The 20,012-nt window shown below is 48.5% G+C and overlaps 1 protein-coding gene across 1 annotated transcript in view; it reads right to left on the bottom strand.

The window, feature by feature from the left end:
* Positions 1 to 17,611, bottom strand: part of Tiam1 (TIAM Rac1 associated GEF 1) — a 182,523-nt gene extending 164,912 nt beyond the window's left edge. Inside the window, exons 1-2 of the mRNA XM_032900461.1 lie at positions 17,591 to 17,611; positions 14,137 to 14,320 (exon numbers count right to left, since the gene is read on the bottom strand). The gene's annotated coding sequence lies outside the window, so the exon portion shown is untranslated. The remainder of the gene's footprint in view (positions 1 to 14,136; positions 14,321 to 17,590) is intronic.
* Between the last annotated feature and the right edge of the window lie 2,401 nt (positions 17,612 to 20,012).

Raw genomic sequence — 20,012 nt, 5'->3', positions numbered from 1 at the left:
CCATCAGGAGAACCCAAGAACCAGACTCAGGGCAAGGGCAGAGTTAAATGGGAATATTTTAAAGAAGGAATATTTCGTTTGATTGTCGGAAGTAGATTTCCAGAATACGAATAGTTAGGTAGACCTGCCTGTACCCCAGGCCAATAAAAGTCCAGTATAAATTATCAACAGCTCTGTGGGCAGCAGAGTGAGAGATTTGACTCTACAGTGACTTTGCAAAAACCCAAGCCAGCATTCTGCTTCTTACTTAGCATTTCCATGTGAAAGTCTAATTTACAAAAGTTGGCAATTATATCGTGGTAAATCCAACAAGATTTCACGCTTGGGAAATAAGATTTATGGGGGGTTGCCTCAGAGACTAAGAGACTAAAGAATAAAAGAATTCTGTACACACATGCCTTTGACAGTATTTTTGCCTTTATCTTGACAGCACTACTAGAAAGATAAACTGGTTCCTGGTGGCCTCACATCCTGAGGGTGTTTCTAATCTGTTGACTCTGAGGCCTTAACAACAGCACATGGGGGCCACAGCACTTGTTTGTGAGGTTCTAAAGTGACACAGGAGAGGTTACATGCCTGGATGGCAGTGTAAATCCCTTGCAAAAGAAGGAATTGATAAGTAATGATAATATGTGTTCAGAAGCCACTCAACTGATTTACAAGTATGTACTGGGACCTCGTTCTCAGTTCTTTGGGGAGCACTTCCATGGGCATATAGGTTGTGTCGTGCGTATGGTGATCCTGGGTTCCACATTCTGAGAAGCTTTCGAACTTTCACAGAGTAGCCGCCCTCCTACAGTCTTACCAAAGCACACAAGGGTTCCAGCTTCCTCACCCCCTCATCAACACTTGTTACCTTCCAGCACACACACACACACACACACACACACACACACACACACACACACACCCCAGGCTGACAGGACGGACTAGTTGGCACAGTGCTACCAAGGCAAGCCTTACACACTAAGTTCGGCCCCAGGACCATGCAAAGGTGGAGAGAGAGAACTGAGTCCACAGAGTTGCCCTCTGACCTCCACAAGCATGCAGCGTCACCCTCACACGTCACCTCCATCCATGACACAGTAATCATAAAAACTTACCATGTAGCCAGGTGTGGCGGTGCACGGCCTTACTCCCATAACCCAGGAGGTAGAAACAGATGGATCTCTAGGAGTTCCAGGACAGTCAGAGCTGCAGACCGAGATCCTTTCTCCAGGAAGTGGGGTGGGAATGCAGGGCCCTTGGCTTACATTTAGCCAGACAGAGTTATACAGTGGGAAAAAAGAACCACCACTGTAGTGATTATGAATAGCATCTCACTGTAATTTTGACCCAAATTTTTCTAATCATTCCTGATACAGGGTGTGTTTCCGGCCACATGCATGTATGTCCTCTGGGGAAATGAGAATTCAAGTCCATCACCCATTTTATAACTGACTGTTTTCATTCAGTCCTTGTTGAGAGTTTGACCACTGTGTTCACAGCAGCTGGGAGGTGAAAACAGATAAAGCAAAATATATATGTTTTAGAAAATGTGATGCTGCCAAGGTCTCTGAGCCACGTGTATGGCCCTTGGAGGCACAGTGCTAACTGAAATGGGACAGAAATAGCTTCCCCTTATTGGAAGAGTAGGATGGAGGCTCGCGGGGCCTGTGGCGGGTTGGGTGGAGGATAAGAAATGGGGAAGGATTGCCCAATGAGATGGTGGTGGTGAAAGCTGTGGTGATAACTGCACAATCGCACGTTTACAACGGTTAATCATATGTGGGGCATGTTTTACCACACGAAAAGCAGTTCAGCATGTCTGTTTATACTTCTAAGTATAATGAGTCAAAAAAATTAGTCAAGATGGTTTTAACAAGTGTCCTCTGCCAATGATGGTGGAGTTAGCCTCTGAAATAATTATGAGCCAAGAAATGACACTGAGGGCACACGGAATCGGGGGTTCAGCAGGATCACCCCAGATGTACAGTGACGCATTCTCACAGAGCCTCGCCGCGTAAAGAACTGTGAAGAGGAAAGTGACCTGGGAGGGTCACTGCCGAGAGACAGGAGGTTACGAGGAAGAACTGCAAGAGGAGAGAGTGGAACAGTGTTCAACAGGGGCCCTTGGGCCTGCAACTGACTCGTGGGCCTCCAGCCGACTCTGCCCTCTGAAAGGACAAGGTCCCCTGTGTTCTTCTGTGTTCCTCACGCACTCCCCGGGAGAACTTTTAAAGTAAACTGAACTCCATAAGCACCAGCTCAAAGGCTAGAAATGGCTCGTTGCCCGTAAAGGCATCCTTCACTGTGTCTGACCATCTGAGTTTGGTCCCCAACATCCATGCAAGAATACTAGCATCTATCCATGCCCCTGTCCCCACATCGACAGGACTGACTGCCCAAGGAGAAAACATAGAACAAGGAGGGGACAGAGGATTCTCTTTCGCCACTCAAAGACTAAAGTAGATAGACTTCTAGGCTGTTTTCTTGCTCTAAATTTATTTAAGGAACATTCTAGTAACCCACCAACAGGGGCCCCCATGGCACAAGGAAATCGGGATGAACAACACACCAATGTGACAGTAACGCTCAGAGCACAGTCAGTCACAGAGCCGGTTTGTGACCCAGGATCCAACCAAAACAACAAGCACCACCACCACCACCACCACCACCACCACCACCCCACCACCACCACCACCACCACCCCGCCCAGTACCTATGGTAACAGATACGTGTCTACCTTTTAATGCCATGAAGACAGAAAATGAACTGGAATCCATACAGGGATGACAGTGGAGCACTCAAGGGCCTGCCTTTCCAGTACCTCACATTGCTGGCTTCGACACGCCACTGTCAAGAAGGGGAATATTACATCGTGAAATCAACAGCACGCTCGATCCAGCTGCTAGGAATTTCTGTGAAGGGAGCTAAAGGTTTTCTGTTTAAAAACCAAAGCATCCCACTCCTCTGCGAGCTAACTGTGTGCGCTTCGCACCCTGCCAAGTGCTTTCTCCACTTGTCAGGCAGCAGCCCTTGATCTGGGGAGAGGAGCCCCAGATCCCCTCCCACAGCCAGCAGCTGGGTTTCCCACAGCTAATGACAGGACCGGTCCACTTCCCCATGGCTTTTGTTCTGCTTGGCTCTTCTGATGGATGAAACCCCCATGCCTCCTTTGTCGGAAAGGAATGGCTCTCTCCAGCTCGTTCTATTATCCTGACTTACAGGGGATGCGTTCCGGAGGGAGGGCATCTGGGTACAAGGGAGGCCCCAGGCTACTAACTAAACATCACTCATTAGCAGCTGGACAGGCAGCTGACCGTTCAAAGGCACTGCCTACCTAGCTGCAGATCAAACCACGACGGATGGAAAGAAAACCAAACTTTCTCACTAGCCATCAGCGTCGTCCCCAGTCCCCGCCACCAAGCACCACAGAACTCCCCATGAGGCCATGGAGGACACAGAAGACAAGAAGCCATCTGAGGGGACAGTGCTCACAAGCCGGGGAGAGGCAGCACTCTGTGCCTGTCTGCTGAGGCATTCCCACCAGGCAACACTTGCAGAGAACCTTTATGGCCAGATGAAAGGCGAGGTCGGGGTGCTTGTCACTCTGCTGGCCCCAGAGGCCGTCCCTCCACGTATTTTCTTCAGCAGTTATTAACGTGATTTTTCCTCTATCCTTTCTTACCTTCCGGTAATTAAAACGCACTTGGGGTTTTAGGATCACTAGATGAAAAGAAAGCCAGATGTGAACGTTATTATTTTGTTCAAAGCCGACCGGTCCACTAACATCTGCGGACAAGTTTACTACACGCCACTTAAGACAGACGAGCCGGGTCAGATGCCAAAAACTCCAGGTTTGCATTGCTGAAGGCATCCGACGTCTACCACATGTGTTCAGGCTGTGATTTCAGATGAGGCTCCTGAGAGGTTAACTTTCCACTCCGCTGCCAGGATCAGAAAGAGAAGTGTGCACTGGAGACGGGTCAACTGCAAGGCTGGGGCAGGAAGGGACACAGTGGACGGAGGACGGAGGGGACGGCTTTCCAGTCAGAAGGTAAGCGGGCGGGCACCGGGCAGCAGAGAGCCGTGAACTGCCTTCAAGCATTTTTTTCATCAACCCTTGAACTGCTTACAGAATTCTTCAACTAACTACCCTCAAATGATGAAAGCCCCTTTTCTTACCAACTATAAAGACAGATTTATGCCTAGAGAAGCTTAAACTTTATGAATATGGACCAAATGGCACCGGGAGATCTGGTTCTGTGTGCATTGACAGTGGTCCAAATGAGGAAGCTGCTTGGTCTACCCTCAGCTCAGGAGCCGATTATCACTTGGATTGGGTTGGACTCCCTTAGACCAGAGCCCTCGAAAGGCTTCTCTTATAACACACCTCAACTTTCTTACTTGGGACCAAGCCTCAGGGGTCTCCATGATAATCCCCCCAAGTAGCAAGCCCAGCAACCTGCCCTCTTAGTACCATAAGAGCTCAATGCCCTGCCCCTGGTCACCTTGGTACAGTGTCACCACAAAAGAGTCCTTTCTACAACCCTTCTACTCCAAACCCTTGCTTCTCTGATCTCCACGGTCACAGTCACCTTCCATATGGCACATGAGCTTTCTTCCTTCATCAGAATGCCAGGTACGAGAGGGCAGAGAGGGATTCTTCTAAGTCTTGTTCACCATTGGATCACTTGAGCATGGCCCCGTACAGAGGACCAGGATGCTGACTTCAGACAGTAAAAGACAATCCCTCGCAATGAGTGTTCCAGGAAGACCGTCACACTGGCCCAGTTCCACACTCATGTGCCCCCTGCACATAGACTCCTCACGAAGACCAGGGTGAGCTTTGACCATTCTGGTTCCCAGGACTTTCAATCACTATCAAAGCCCTACCTACTCTAACCGCCCCCAAACCCAGAAGGTCTGGCCACACAGAAGGCACCAAAACAATCAGAAAAGTCCCTTAGTATCAACAGTGCCACCACAGTACATGACCAGGCAGGGGCAAACAGAACCGAGAGACTGGTACCTCCTATGAAGCTACCAGGACAAAGGCCGTTCTTGTCACATCCCAAGTCTGCAGGTACAGAAACAATTCTTGCCGTACGGACTTCTTACATTGCCAAGCAACTGCTGCCCAAGCAGAGGGTCCGCAGGAATTTGAAGAATTAACCCCGGCCAAGCGACAGACCCTTGACAGGAACTCCTGGGGAGACCTGAGGGGTGCATCCCTTTAGCTTGGGTTTCTGTGTTGTTGCTGTGTTTTAATTTTTTTTTTTATTATATACATTGTTTTAGGTTCATAGCAAGAGGACAGAGTTTTTTTTTTTCACAGACTTTCTATTTTCTAAGAACTGACTCCTCCCCTTCCGCCCACATAACCCACTGAGGAAAAGCATCATGACACATCATTATTACCACAAACCCTTCCCTGACATTACTCTGGAAGCTGTACATGCTCGTGATTGGCCGGGACACATTTCAGCATTTGCTGGGCTACCCAGCGAACCCTCGCTCCTCCATCTAGCCATCCCTCCCTAACAACCAAATCTAGGGCTCTTTCTAGGCTCTTTCCATGGTCTGCTCATTTCCGTTAGCACTGTATAATCCTCTATAGCATGAGGTAGGTGTCCACCTACTGAGAGACAGCTTGGTCGCCTCCAAGTTTGGGCAATTCTGAGTAAAGCTGCCATGAACCTCGTGTGCGGGGTGGTTTTGCAGAGTGTTTGGTCCGGGAAAGACGCACAGAGAGAAATGCAAAGATTTACCGAGCTTAAGACAAAATGAGCTTCACACTCCCTAGAGAGCCGCCTCTTTCTAAGAACACTTGACAAATTAAATCTGGCAACGAGTCTGGCTTTAGTTTTACACACAGATGAATACGCAAAGCTTTTACCCAAGCACTCCAAGAGGATTTACAAACCCTAAGTGTGACGTGAGATCCAGACACTTTCTTTGGTACCTAGTAAATTAAATGCATCTGCAGGACTCAGGCGTTCATTTCCCTACACGTGACCTGAACGCAGGCATGAACAGAGGCGGTGTTGAAAGGCAAGTGACGGTGTCCCTTCAGACACACCACCAGGTGGTCAACAAAGATTAGAACAAACTTTTAAGCAGAGACACCTGGAGGTCTCTGAAACTCGGTCCAGAAAATAATCAGGGAAGAAACCAAGTACATCTCAACAACTGACTGCACACTCACGATTAAACAAGAATCAGGCCAGGCTGATTCAGCAGTAAAGCATTTACCTAGCATCCAAGGGCAAAGGGCCCATCCTTCCAACATCAAAAATAGTAGATAGATAGATGATAGATATAGATTGGATGGATGGATAGATAGATAGATAGACAGACAGACAGACAGATAATCAATCTCTGAGATACAGGCAACTCGGGTCAGGGCCAAAATTGGGGGAAAAGTGAACTTCTTCACCCTAAAATAGACAGAATGACTCAGACTGAATTGTTTTGTGATCATTAGTCACAGCCAGGATCGGGAGCCTCACCAAGGAAGGAAGGTGGTGGCGATGGTATTTGAGAACAACATGGTGTCGTGAGGAATGAAGACCAAAAGAAGCTGCTTCATTTCAAAAGGAAAGATTCATTCTTAGGATGGAGGACGCTAAACTATCAGCTGCTCGGGACCGCAAACCCCAGCCATGGGAGTGGGTTGACAATCCCAAGGCGAGGCATTAGAAGCCTCATCCATGACTGCCCTGTGCCCTAGGGAAGGCTGGCACCAGACAAGAGTGTTTCTCACAGTCACAGCCCTGGGCTGACCCACACACCCCTGTCTGGGTGGCAGGCAGCGGTGGCGGAATGAGCCCCATCTGCAGCAAGCTCTGCCACTCACGTGACAGAAACAGGAAGCAGGTGATCTGGATTCCACGTCCACCTCCATGCACTCTGGAGGAGCGGGGACCAGTGAACACCTGGGCCTGCCTCGTCCTTTCTTTTAACTGCCAAGTCCCAGTGAAATTGTTAGCCTTGTATAATGTATCCAATTACTGAAGGAAAGCAAGTTACCCACTCTAGTGCTCCCCTCAGCTGGCAAGCAACAAAACAGTGTCTTTTCCCATTCGGGTAATTTCTCTCCTGATGAAAATTACTTCCAGATCCTGTTTTCTGTAGTTTGTGTTTTCAACCTACACGAAACCTCCTAGTCCTAGAGTAGAGAGGAAGGGAAGGAACTCAACATTTTAAATGTCTCACACACACACACACACACACACACACACACACACACACAAGTGCAGTCACAGAGCCTGGGTGTGATGAATAAATAAAAAACCTAAGGTCAAGCCGAGGCTGGGTCTTGACACATTAATGTCCATATATATATGTAAGACTGTGTGTGGACATTAGTTCTATACGGACACTAGATATATGTGGACATATCAGCCTTAGCTAATGAACGGCTTTTTTGCTGGCTTTCTTGTAAGGTGTAGTAGGCTTTCAACTCACTGTGTAACTGATGCTGTCCTCAAACAGCAATTCTCCTGCCTCTACCGTTAACCCCAGAGTGACTGGATCACTCATAAGCCAACGTATCTCCTAGCATCCACCATGTTAAGAGAAAACTCTAAAGGGTGAGACTTTCACTCCACCAATTGGTGAAGTAGTTGGTCAAAACCAGAGGCAGGAAGTGCCCAGGAGGGAAAAATGGGAGTCTCCTGACTTTGCCCTGTCTGTGGAATACTCATTCCCATGTCACCGAGTAAGCCCCAATCAGCAACAGGAGCAGTCGTTTAGCCTAGATTAAGTAACTAAGCTTATCATAAAACAAGTGGACAAGAGATGGGAGAGGGGCCTAGGCAGGAGGAGAGGCCGGCAGGGTGGGAGAGGAAAGGGGCGAATCAGAATCCAAGCCATATCTGTATGGAACTGTCTAACACAGATGGCACAAAGAGAGAAACCACTCTGCCCTGAAGAGTGACTTCAGGCGAAACCAATAGGAACATTGGAATATCAGAAGAAAATGCTCATAGCATTTACTACCAGAGAGCTGTGCAGTAAGACTCCCAAACTCATGTCCCAGAAGGTCACCGCAGAGACATAAACAGAGAGCCCGTTGGTTGGACCTGCGTGTCCGACAGCAGAAGGATGGATTTTTAAGATGTGGTATAAGCACAATGGACTTTTTTCACTCATAAAGAGGAGCAAAGTCCTTATCACTTGTAGAGAAATGGGAGCAACTGAAAATAATCAACAAATCAAGTTAAGCCAATCTCCCATTTATGGTTCCTAGATTTTACACAGATACGTAAAGTCGTGTGTGTATATACGACATGAAACTCCCCACGGTGAAGGAGCAGACTAGCAGGAGGGGGCAGGATGAGAAAGAAGAGGGTCAGGAAGATGGAGGAATATGCACACTGTAAGATATGTACACGCATGAAAATGCCTCCACGTAACTCAGTACCATGCACAATGACTGTGCTCAATGAGGAAAACTAAAGTCCACTGGCTTGGATCTTTTGAGAACTATATAGCCTCTCGGGTGAACGTACAAATTAGATTCCTGTAATCACCGAGAGAAAAAAATGAAAGCAGAAATACTGTAATAAAAGTCCATATAGGTTGTCTGTCCCAACTTGAAATAAATACAGGTGTATTCCCCAATTTATAATGGACTCACTTCCCAATTAAACCCATCACCGTAAGGGAAAAACCACACCTCTTCTACCTGACTTACTGAACATCAGAAATCAGCTGAGCACGGTAGACCACTGCGTGCTTCCCTCGTGACTGGGCTGACTGAGCGGCCTGCCATTCGTCAGTGCTACCCAGCACTGACACAAACACTCTATGCTCTGCACATAATGCACACTCCCATACCATAGAAGGCCCAGGTTCACAGCTCCAAATGTGGTCTGCACCCTTGTAAAACCATCCTAGTTCTGAGGCAATTATATTACAGATAAACACTGAACAATAACATCCTTAGTTACCACCCACACCCCACTCCCGACTCCCCCCTCCCCCCTCCCTTCCACCCCCTCCACCCCGTCTTCAGGCATCACAGTTCACTGGTTAAGATCCTGATTCACCCCATCTGGGACAGAGAGGGAGCTGTGTACCACACATCACTGAATCTCCTGAGGGCACCTCCGAAGGCCGCATTCCCAACCATATAACAAATGATTTCTTTTAAAGATTTATTTATTTATTATATATAAGTACACTGTAGCTGTCTTCAGATAACACCAGAAGAGGGCATCGGATCTTATTACAGATGGTTGTGAACCACCATGTGGTTGCTGGGATTTGAACTCAGCACCTCTGGAAGAGCACTCAGTGCTCTTAACCGCTGAGTCATCTCTCCCACCCATGATTTCTTAAAATAAATGGACTCACCCAAATTTCAACCCACTCAAAAAGACTTACTAGGAAGCACAGCAAACAGATGCCAAATGCATGGACACGATTTGACCCACTGGACTTCAGTAAACACATTAGAAAAGTAACAGTTCTTAGCCCAAGGCTAGAATACCAGCACGCAGCCAATGGCAGTATCCTCTCCTGTGCCCTCAAAACCTTAGAGCCTGCAAGGCTGTATGATGTTCAACCCCTGTCAAAACTCGGTTTCTTCAACATTCGGCCGTTACCCGCCCTCCCTGTCTGGTTTCTCTTCTTCATTACAGCACTTCCTTTTTCCATCAAAGCTTTTGGCCCTCTTTATACAGATTAATACTGTTTAATCAGCTGGAAACCACACTTGTAACCAGGGCTCTGCTCTCCACGGACTACCTGGGATTCCAGGTGCCCTCCCCTGAGCCTAACCCAGGTTTCTGGGAGAGATTTTTTTTTCTTTCCAAACCCTGAAAGTAATGACGAGCAGTGCCTCACCTCCCGGACTCTGGTTCATTCATTCACTGAGAAAATCAAACTCTACAGCACATCAATTAAGGCCCATGCTCTGTGCTCTCTGGCTCCTTCCCAAGCAAAACACTTCTGTAAATCCCACTCCACTGTCTGGACTTAACATGGACCAGAGCACCCAGCCATTGTGGAGTTTTCCTTCTGTTTACCCACTGTCAAGTGGGTACTTCCCAGGCAGCCTCTCCTCATCCCACAGAGACTGGCTGCAACCACTCTACCCCCACCTAGGCAACCAAATGTGACATCAAAGGAGCTCCGGAATGGCCATCTGTCCCTGCCACGCCAATGTTTATGCAATGTGGGCAGGAGAGAGACAAGACAGAGTTAGTGTCCCAAGCGTCCATCTCAAAGCTCCAACGCCCTAAACCATAGAAGCCACAGACCGATGCCACCCAAGGCCTTCCATCCAGATGGTCCCCTACTTCCTAAAAAGACTAGAAAGTGGTTTGACTTTTCTGGGGGGAAAAGCAAGATCCCTAATTCTGCAGTTTTCCCAGATATGTTTTTTTTTTTTTTCTTTTCTTTTCTTTTTTTCTGAGCTGGGGACCGAACCCAGGGCCTTGCGCTTGCTAGGCAAGCGCTCTACCACTGAGCTAAATCCCCAATCCCCAATCCCTGCAGTTTTCCAAATATCATCTACCCTCTCTCTGAGACATTCTCAGCCATGGGGTTTCAAGTAACACTTACGTTAACCAATTCACAAAACACTAAAGACCTTGTCAGAACAGAACAGAACACAAAGACCTCAGAGTTCTAGAGTCACTGTGGCATGGTCATCAAAGGTCCTGTTCCTCTCTAGAATTTATGTGACATCATCACCAAAGACCCTGCTTCCCTCCAGAGTCAATGTGACATCACCACCAAAGGCCTGTTTCCCTCCACAGTCAATGAGCATCATCAGCAAAGGCTCTACTTCTCTCTGGAGTCAGTGTGACACCATCATTAAAGGCCCTGCTCCTCTCTAGAGTCAATGTGACATCATCATCAAAGGCCCTGGTTCTCTTCAGAACAAGTCTGTATGCATGGGGACAGAAGTGAATGGAGATGAGCTCAGTCCAGCTATGTGGGTTTTGTCTCTGGATTCAAAGAAGAAACCCTCACATGCCACAGGAAGGAGGTTCAGTCTCATGGCCTGACCCCCCATCTACATACACATCCAACCAGCTGAGGACTGAGAGCACATGAGGAAAAATCTTACCTCTGTACAACCCAGATAAAACGTCTGTCATTGTTCTCTAAATAATAGCGTGTATCAGTTTCATGGCATTTATATGGTGTTAGGCATTAGAGGTTTCCAAATGTAAGTCCACGGGAGCTGGCAGACAGTGCCATGTGTTCTGAGGTGCAAAGAAAACATCTTAGAACTCATCTCTCCGCCCTGACTGAGAGCACTTAGCCAGGTACACAGTAGGTGCTCAATGTGTGTAGTTTATTTGTTTCTTTAAAGACGGGGTGTGTGTGTGTGTGTGTGTGTGTGTGTGTGTGTGTGTGTGTGTGTGTGTGTGTGTGACTAAGTAGCAGTAGCCAGACTGAAACCTGCTATGTACACCAGGCTGGCTTCAAACTCCCAGAGATCGGTGTTTTTGCTGGGATTAGATGTGTGGGCCATGATGCCCTAGCACGCGACCTCTTTCCTTTGGTTTTCTGATTCCCAGGCTGGCCGTCCTCCCACTACCTTACAATGAAGGGCACGCCCAAGAAGCAGAGCATGTCTGGTATGTGGTCCAGACTGCTGTGGACTATGGCTGGCCACCAGATAAAACTCAACACGCTGAGTTCCAACAGATATCTTCCAAACAGGAGGATGGGGCAAGAGGCTTGGCAAGTGAACCTCCCCATTTCCATGGAACAGGCCCGAGCACTGGAGCGAACGGACATTATTCATCACAGAAACCTGCTCCGGCTCCCTCGGGGCGGTGGCTGGGCTCTGCACTGGAAGCCAAGGGATGATGCATCCCTTGCTTCACTCAGCTGGAGCAGCTGCAGGACACCCTCGGGCTCCGACAGCCCGGCTCCCTTAGTCTGCCCCTCCCCCCTTCTCCCTGGGGTTTCCCTCACCTGCAGAACTCAGAGGAAAACGGCACTGCTCTGGATGACTCTGAGCAGGTTTTAGGTAACCTCTAAAGACTTCATAGGTGGGACAGAACCCTAAAGATTTGCAATACAGTTTCAGGGAGGAAGGTACTCAGGAGGAAAAGGGTGGACAGGCAACACTAGGACCTTGGAGTCTAGAGGAGGAAGGCAGCAGGAGGTAGACTTGATCTTGGGGAGAGGTGACAATGGCTGAGCAGAGAGCTAGGGGAGGGTCGCTCCAGGGAGAAATCCTGGCAAGGACACTGGGCCCTGGCACAGTCTTGGAAGACTGAATGGAGAGCAGCATCTCCTGGGGCACTCAAGTAACCCACGCAGCCACAGAGATTCGTGGGAAATCTTAGAAGCCACAGAGGTCTGTCAGGCCTCAGGAAGCAGCTGCCATTCTGGGTCCTATTCATGCAATGGAGAGTTTGACGGAAAGGACCATCAGCCCCACAGTAGAGGAGCTCCCAAGGGCAAACAGACTCTAGAGCAAGGGACCAGGGTCTGCACCCAAGCTCTGCCACACCCCAACTTTGTTACTCTAAATAACCAACTTAAGCCAGAGTCGTGACAAATTCATGGTATGCTAGGCCATCCACGGAGGAATAGAAGCCACGGGAAGTCCATGGGGAAGGGTAAGAAGAAACCTGGGTGACGGCTGGGGACATCTTTCTAGTGGAAAGCACTCACAAAGAATGATATAAAGGTTTGGGGGGTTCCTGGGTATTTGAACAAAAGGGAGCCAAATCCTCTCAGAGAAGTGCTCCCACAGAAAGAGACTGTCCCAAGGGTAAGGGACAGAAGACAGGCAGAGTGCATTACTACTGAGGACGACTGTTGCTGACATCATCTACCTCTTGAGAAGAGCACATAACCCAATTAGGGTCACACGGTGTGAGGAAAACCCCCAAGGAGCTTTCTCCAGCAGCTGCTGGGCCTGTCAAAGGGGAGGGGCCGAGGCTGGCTCTGGATCTTGGCAGGGGAGGAGCAACTGGCAATACAGGAAGAACAGGTTGTAGCAGGAGCCACCAGGGAAGGCCCCAGAATGCTGGTGGGAAATCTTAGAAGCTGCAGGGGTCGGTCAGGCCTCAGGAAGCAGCTGCCATTTTGGGTCCTATTTTGTTCCATGCCTGGCACCCACCAGCCATCTTAGCAAAAACTGCTTAAATTAACATTATATTAAAAAAAATGAATATATGATGTGCCATCCCCCAGGCTTGGGTAAGTTAGTGAGCAGCAGGCAAACCTGGGAAGAACAACACAGAGACTCACATTGCTCAAAAGTTCCTTAAAAAATAAAAAGATGTTTGTTTTGTGTGCATGAGTGTTTTCCCTGGATGTGCGTATACACTGGTGTGTACCAGATGTCTGCAGAGGCCAGAAGAGGACCTCGGATCCCTTGGAACTCTGTTATGGACATCTGTGAGCTACCACGAGTGCAGGGAATTGAACCCACGTCCTCTGGAAGAATAGCAGATGTTCTTATCTATCTGCTCAGCCACTGCTCCATCCGCTCAAAAGTACCTCTTGGTGATGATCGTTCTCTCCCAGTAAAGACGCATGGGAACTAGAGCGACACCACTGGCCCCAGTCACAGAGGGGAAATGGAGGCGTGTGTGACCCTTTCTGTTGGACTTCCAAGGAAGAAAGTTATCTTTCTGAAGCCTTCCTCCTCTAAGTGACTCAGGCATGTTTTAGTCCCAGATCCTTTCTGGTTAAGCCCCAGACTGATCACACAATGACACTGTCCAGTCTGACCACAGCAGCGACGCCCCCACGAAAGGTCATGCTTTCCCCAAGCACATTCTTCAGGAAGAAGAGGGCTGAGCCTCTCTCATTTAACATGATCCTACAGCGCATACATCGGAATACTGGGTTTCCCCCAGTACTGTCAAATCTGTTCTTTCTTCCCCTTTCCTGCCACCAGACAAACGGGCCAAAAGGGAAGCAGGGAGCTCAGAGGTAGGAACCTCTAAAGTCTCCGGACAACACAGCAGTAGCCTGTGCCCTGAGAATGCGAAGCAGTCACACATTTCAAAGCCTGATTCCAGGTCAGGAGAACAGTGACCTCCATTCCCCAAAACCAGTCACCAACACCAAACTTTCCGTTGTGTCTGTGCAACACTCCAAAACAATAAAGATGTGAAGGTCGTGGAAGTCAAATGCTTATTCTGCAAACGCCATACTTACCCCAGGCCAAACAGAAGTGCCTTGGTCAGGATCTCCAAAGATGCCATCGGAAAGGCGCTGTTCAAGTCGAGAGTGAGGGACTGGAATTCAGAACATCATAGTCTTGGGGACTGATGCTCCCTTCCTCTTCCTCAGTCTTCCTTTCAGATCTGGAAAGGTGGGTTTCAGTCCACAGTGGTTCTACCTGTCAGAGGAGGTAGAGACTGGGTTTAGATTCATTTTGCATATATTTCAAAAACACGTATAAGGATGATGTTTAACTGTTTGCTCCAGGACTGAAATATTCCATTCTGCACAGATGTTCCTTAAGCATAAAGGTAAAGGACTCAAAACAGCTTCAGGAAGGCCCCGAAACTGATCAGATTCACTAGGCCCCTGTCAGGGTAAGCAGTTAAAAAGAAGATTCCCAGACAATCCGGGCTGCAAAGAAGACTCTGAGACCAGACCAGCTAGCTTCCTGGAAGATGCAGAAACCAGTTGAGCTGCCTGGAAGATTCAGACCAGAGTCACTTGGAAAGGACACTGTCCAACCTGTTGAGCAGCCTGCAGGCTGTGCAGTGTGCTCCAGATTCCCAGCTTTTGTGAGCTGTCAGCCATGCCGGGGTGGGCTTTAAGGATACAGCTGTCTTTACAGGAGTCATCTCTGCTCCTGTAAGTGACCCCTTACCCATATTCCTGTAAGCACCAATAAAACTCATTGTTTCACCAAGCTGGACTTTGGTGGTGTCAGTATTTGGTTTGTCATGGGAATCTCCATCCAGAGTAAGTAGTTGTGCATGCCTAGTCCTCCCAGACAAAGTTCTGCCAGGCAAGGGGACACAGAAAAAGCACCTCACATGTCAGTACTTTTGGGCGGAGCACTACATGAATGCTTGGGAAAGCAACTGGTGTTTAAAGAATTCAGGGGACATTTCCAGGCTCTTATTCTACTAGGCACGACAGTGACTGTATCTACCCACCCCAACCTCACTCCTTGTGGAAACCCCAGGGTGCCAAATGAAACGCTATGATTAGGAGAAGGCCTTGAATCTTCGCTAAAACATCATGCAAACAAAACTTCCCAAAAGTGGTGATATCTGCTGCCCAGAACTCTCACCAGATAAACACCATGGTAACTCTAGTTCACATGCACTCACAGAGCGACAAGACATGTGTGAGAAGTCCACCTTCCTTCCTCCCTCCCTCTAGCATCCACTGGAATGAAATAGCACCAGTGGTGGACAGCCTAGCAGAGCAGAGAGGCAGGACCAATTCTCTTCTCTTCAGTGAAGAGAATTTCGCCCCTGAAGCGCATCAGTTACAATGTATCCTTGGGCACAACAGAGAATGACTACCCCAGTACAATAATGAAATGAATGTTGCTCCAGCTAGCCATCACTCCCGCCTCACCCCCGCCTGTCCCCAGGTAGGCCCCTTATAACTCCAGATGCACAAACCACACCATACACTCTCCAGGATCTTAGTAGTTGACAATCCCTAAGAAGATTAAGTGGCTCAGGGTTGGAGGACCTCAAAACCCAATGTTTCTTTCTAAAACCCAGGCAGTCGCCTCAGCCTTGAACTCTGGCTCTCCCAGCTCAGCTGGGACCCAAGCAAGCTCTCCTCGTCCTGGCTCATTGTGCCACTTCTGTTGAAGAGGAAATGAGAGGAAGGCAGAGGAAAAAGAGATGAACGGAAGGTAATAATAATCCCAGGAAGGTGTGGTAAACATTGGAGAGAAGGAATAGGCAATCGTTTTGCCATCACTTAACTAGGAAACTAAGATTAAAATGCAGGACATGGCAAAGGTTTCCCTGGCGATCTACTCACTTCTAAAGAGGAGGATATAGATCGGGAGAACACATTATTCCATTCCCAATTCTATTTTATCCATTTCCCTTATTGTGATAGGCAGACAGAGAAAGGTGCTGAGATCGCAAGTATGACAAGAAAGGACTAGAAACAGGAGACACTCAACGAGCTGCCATTCACAAAGAGCCTACTGTGTGCCAAATCATACGAGAGGTGTCCTGCATGGAACCTGGAGAGCCTTGGGTAGTCTGCGTGTTTACCTCATGACTGGAGATGTGGACATTCGGAGTTTAAAGCATTATCCTGAGACCTCGCAGCTGGCAGAGCCGGAGCCAAAGCCCTTACATCGCCACACGCTCAGAAAGGTTGCTCTAAACTTTAGAATACTCGGGCTCATGCATTAAATATGAACAGAAATGAAATGTTCCTCCCCAGTCATTACCACAAATTTGTCTACTCTTGCACAAGGTAAATGTGTATTGCCAAGAGGGCTGAGTGCTCGTTCCCACACTCCACATTCAATTACCTCGCAGCCTCATGCACACTCTGGCTGGATGCTTCTAAAACGATTTCACAGGGTGCGCCCCAGTGAATACACAAAACCCACCTTGGAACAATTTGGCCCAATATGTATGATGCTCACAAACAGGAGGTCTGCTTTAACAAACAGAAAAACACAATCAACGTCAAAGACACAAAGACAAGTACATAATGTCTTCCTCCTTACAGCAGAGGGACTCAGTTGCTTGTTTTCAAAGGATGTCGTGAAACCTTTTTGACAGCATCCCATAGGCAGGATTGTTTAGATGTACATTTCAATGTTTTTAATTCAGGAAGGAGGTGGGCTTTGTGTCAAGTACAAACCCAAGATGCTTCTTTCAACAGCAATAAAAACTGACAGCATGTTAGTAAGTCTGAGTAAGAAAAGACACACAGGTGCAAGAGTGTGGCTTAGTGGTGTGGCCGTTGCCTACGATATCGTCTATTTAACCCCAGTAAGACACACACACACAGAGAGAGAGAGAGAGAGAGAGAGAGAGAGAGAGAGAGAGAGAGAGAGAGAGAACCAATGCCAAGAAAGAAAAAGAAAACATTTTTACATGTGCCTCAGTCTTTAAAAACAGTGTATCCAGTATAACTGCATACCAGTATACTTTCAACTTTACAAGAGTTGAGAAACTTCCAATGAAAATTAGTTACTAAAACAAACAATTTCAGTGGTCCTATATATCTGCAATAAACTGTATTCAAAACTATAAAAGTATATAAAACAAACAGCCAAACCAGGAGAGGGAGAGGGAACCCGAAGAAGACTGTGATACAAGAATTGGAGCTTTTCAAGACACTTAGTGGTCCTAATATACCCCCAGCCTCATACACCCCATACATCCCCACACATCCCCATACACCCCTGTCCCATATACCCCCAATTCCATACACCCCCATACACCCCTGTCCCTTACACCCCCATATATCCCCAGTGAGCCCTTCCTCTGTGACTCACTGCTTCCCCTTTCTCCAACAGTTACTGTTCCACGAATCCCATCCATTACTCAGTGTTGCCCTGGCCATCACAAGACCTGGCTCAGCTGCCTCCTGCAGAGCGACAGACAACAGGTTCCTCAGAAGTAGCTGCAACAGCACCAAGCACACAGCCACCTACCTACTGGGCTGTTTCTGGAGCCACATTAGAGTGAGCAGGTGTGACAGCTTGGGCTATGCCACCTGTTCTCCCCTGGGACAGGTCTAGTTTTGCTGAAGAGTCCTTTACATGTTGATCTTTATCTTCAAGGAAGTAGAATGTTCCCGGCAGCCTGCTCTCAGGTCCTCAATCCCAGAGTGGAAGACAGTTGAGATGGTCAAGCCATCCCACCCTGACACTAGGAAAATGACCAGATCAGCTAAGAACACCTCCCCATTCCACTCTCTTTAAACTAGGAAAGAGCTTGTTGCAAAAGGAGAGTTGGTGGCAAACCTGAGAGCCAGCCATCTCGTCACCTTTCTTTTTATAAAAGTAAGTTCATGATTAGCTAATAACAAACATACAAAGTCCTGGCTCCAAATGCACCAAATCACTGCTGAGATCTGAAATATGCAAAACAGGTATGTTCGCCTCAAAACTTCCTTCTGACTTCACACATCAATCAAAAACCACACACCCAGGAAAGCCTGCTGAAAACAAAAATCAGGACATTGGGGGAGGGAAGGGGGATGGGGGGAGCGAGTTCATGCTTTGCTAGTATATTGTCTCTTACAAAGACCCCAATCCTGGTACCACCGTCCATCCAAACTTCCTCTCTTCACCGCACCCAAAATTCGATTAGGCAATGAATCAGATCAACCAGCTGCGGCAGAAAAGCTCACATCAAAAAAGAAGTTTCAGAGTTCTCCCTCACCTCCCCGTGGCAAAGACGCTTTAAACTCAGGCTAACCTAAATGCAAAACTAGTAGAAAACGGGAGACTTCCAGATCCTCATTCCATAATTCCCATCCAGGTGTTGGCCCGCAGCCACAACTCCAGAAGGAAACCAGCCTAGAATCCCAGACCTCTCCAAGGGCATTCGCTCCACCCACCACCCACCCCTACCCCAAACACAGCCTAATTGCCCGAGGCGCTCACAGCAGGGTGGGTCTCAGGCAGGAAGCGTCTTTGGTGGGTGTCAAGACCAGTCTCACTGTCTCTTTACCGTTTCCCATACAATGATCCTCGCTAGGGCAAGAGAGAGATTGATGAAGTTCTCGAGCCAGAATCCCTTTTCCCGGGGGTCAGAACCCGCATGGCAGCCTGCTTCCCACAGCACAACTTAGAAGCGCAGCAGCGCTCTGGCCATTCAGTCTCCCGGCATCAGACTGCTCCGGGGCTCGCACCCATCCTCAGCACAGCCTCACTCAGCAGCTTTCCCGGGGCACCCAGCACCAGAAGATTGCGGGTGGAAAATGGATCGAATTTTCGAAGCTCACCCGCGGATCAACGAGGCGCACACTCCCGACTCAGGTTCCATCTCTCCAACTTCCAGTAACTGAAATCAGGAAGCAGTAGCCTTCCCCGCTGCCGGCGAGGGAGTGGGTGTAACTTGCGAAGTTTCGTGCTATGATGAATCTGGTCATTTGGGTGTGTTGGAGAGGGCCCAGGGCGGCTGCGGCGGCGGCGGCGGCGGCGGCTCCCCCCCCCCCCCTCTCTCTCTCCTCCCTCCCTCTCTCTCCTCCCTCCCTCTCTCTCCTCCCCCTCCCCTCCTCCCCCTGTTCCCCCCTCCTCCTCCTCCTCTCCCTCCTCCTCCCCTCCTCCTCCTTCCTCCTCCTCCTCCTCCTCCTCCTCCCTCCCCCTCCTCCTCCTCCTCCTCTCCCTCTTCCTCCTCTTCCTCTCCCTCCCCCTCCTCCTCCTCCTCCTCCTCTTGTCCCTCCCCCCCTTTCTTCAATTAAATTCTTGCCTTTGGCGTTCCTTTGCCTAGCTGAGGACTCTGGCTGGCTGTCATTTAGTCCCAGCACTCTGCCACATCCTAGAAATTTCTTCCTATAGGGTCTTAACTATTTTACAAATGAAACTGAGCTCTCTGCACAGAGCATGTGTTCCTGTTTGCTGTCACCTGCACATAGCCATACCTTGGCTTCACATACAGGCTAACTACACTCCCTTACCTACTCCCCCAGGAGCAGAACCCGGGATAGTTTGCTAGACAGAGACACAATTCCGAAACGTTTGTTTAAAGGTAGAAATCAGACAAGGGAGAAAGGGAAAAACAAAAACAAAACCAAAAAACTTTTCTAAAAATCAATGCTAATGGCTAACACAGTGCAGGCTATCCAGAAAATCCCCCAGAAGCTCTTCTCTCTTGCTGGCCCTCTAAACAGAAAACTGCCATGTTTGATTCCCGTGAACAACATTTACAGGACAGTTTCTAAAACCTGCAGAGGAAACCTGCTAACTTCATTCTCCCCCACTCTGAGGAGCGCCACTCTTTCCCTGGCTCCACGTTGGTTTCCAAACATTAGTTTCATTAAATAAAACTTCTAATGGCCAGTGATAAAAAGAAGCCTCAGGTGGCTGGTCAGAAGGAAGGAAGCAATCAATAGCAAGTTAGGGGTCT

The sequence above is a fragment of the Rattus rattus genome, chromosome 4 (genome assembly GCF_011064425.1).
Source record: "Rattus rattus isolate New Zealand chromosome 4, Rrattus_CSIRO_v1, whole genome shotgun sequence".
Lineage (NCBI taxonomy): Eukaryota > Metazoa > Chordata > Mammalia > Rodentia > Muridae > Rattus > Rattus rattus.
Note: the sequence above shows the minus strand (reverse complement) of the source record. Positions and strands in the feature narration are given on the sequence as shown.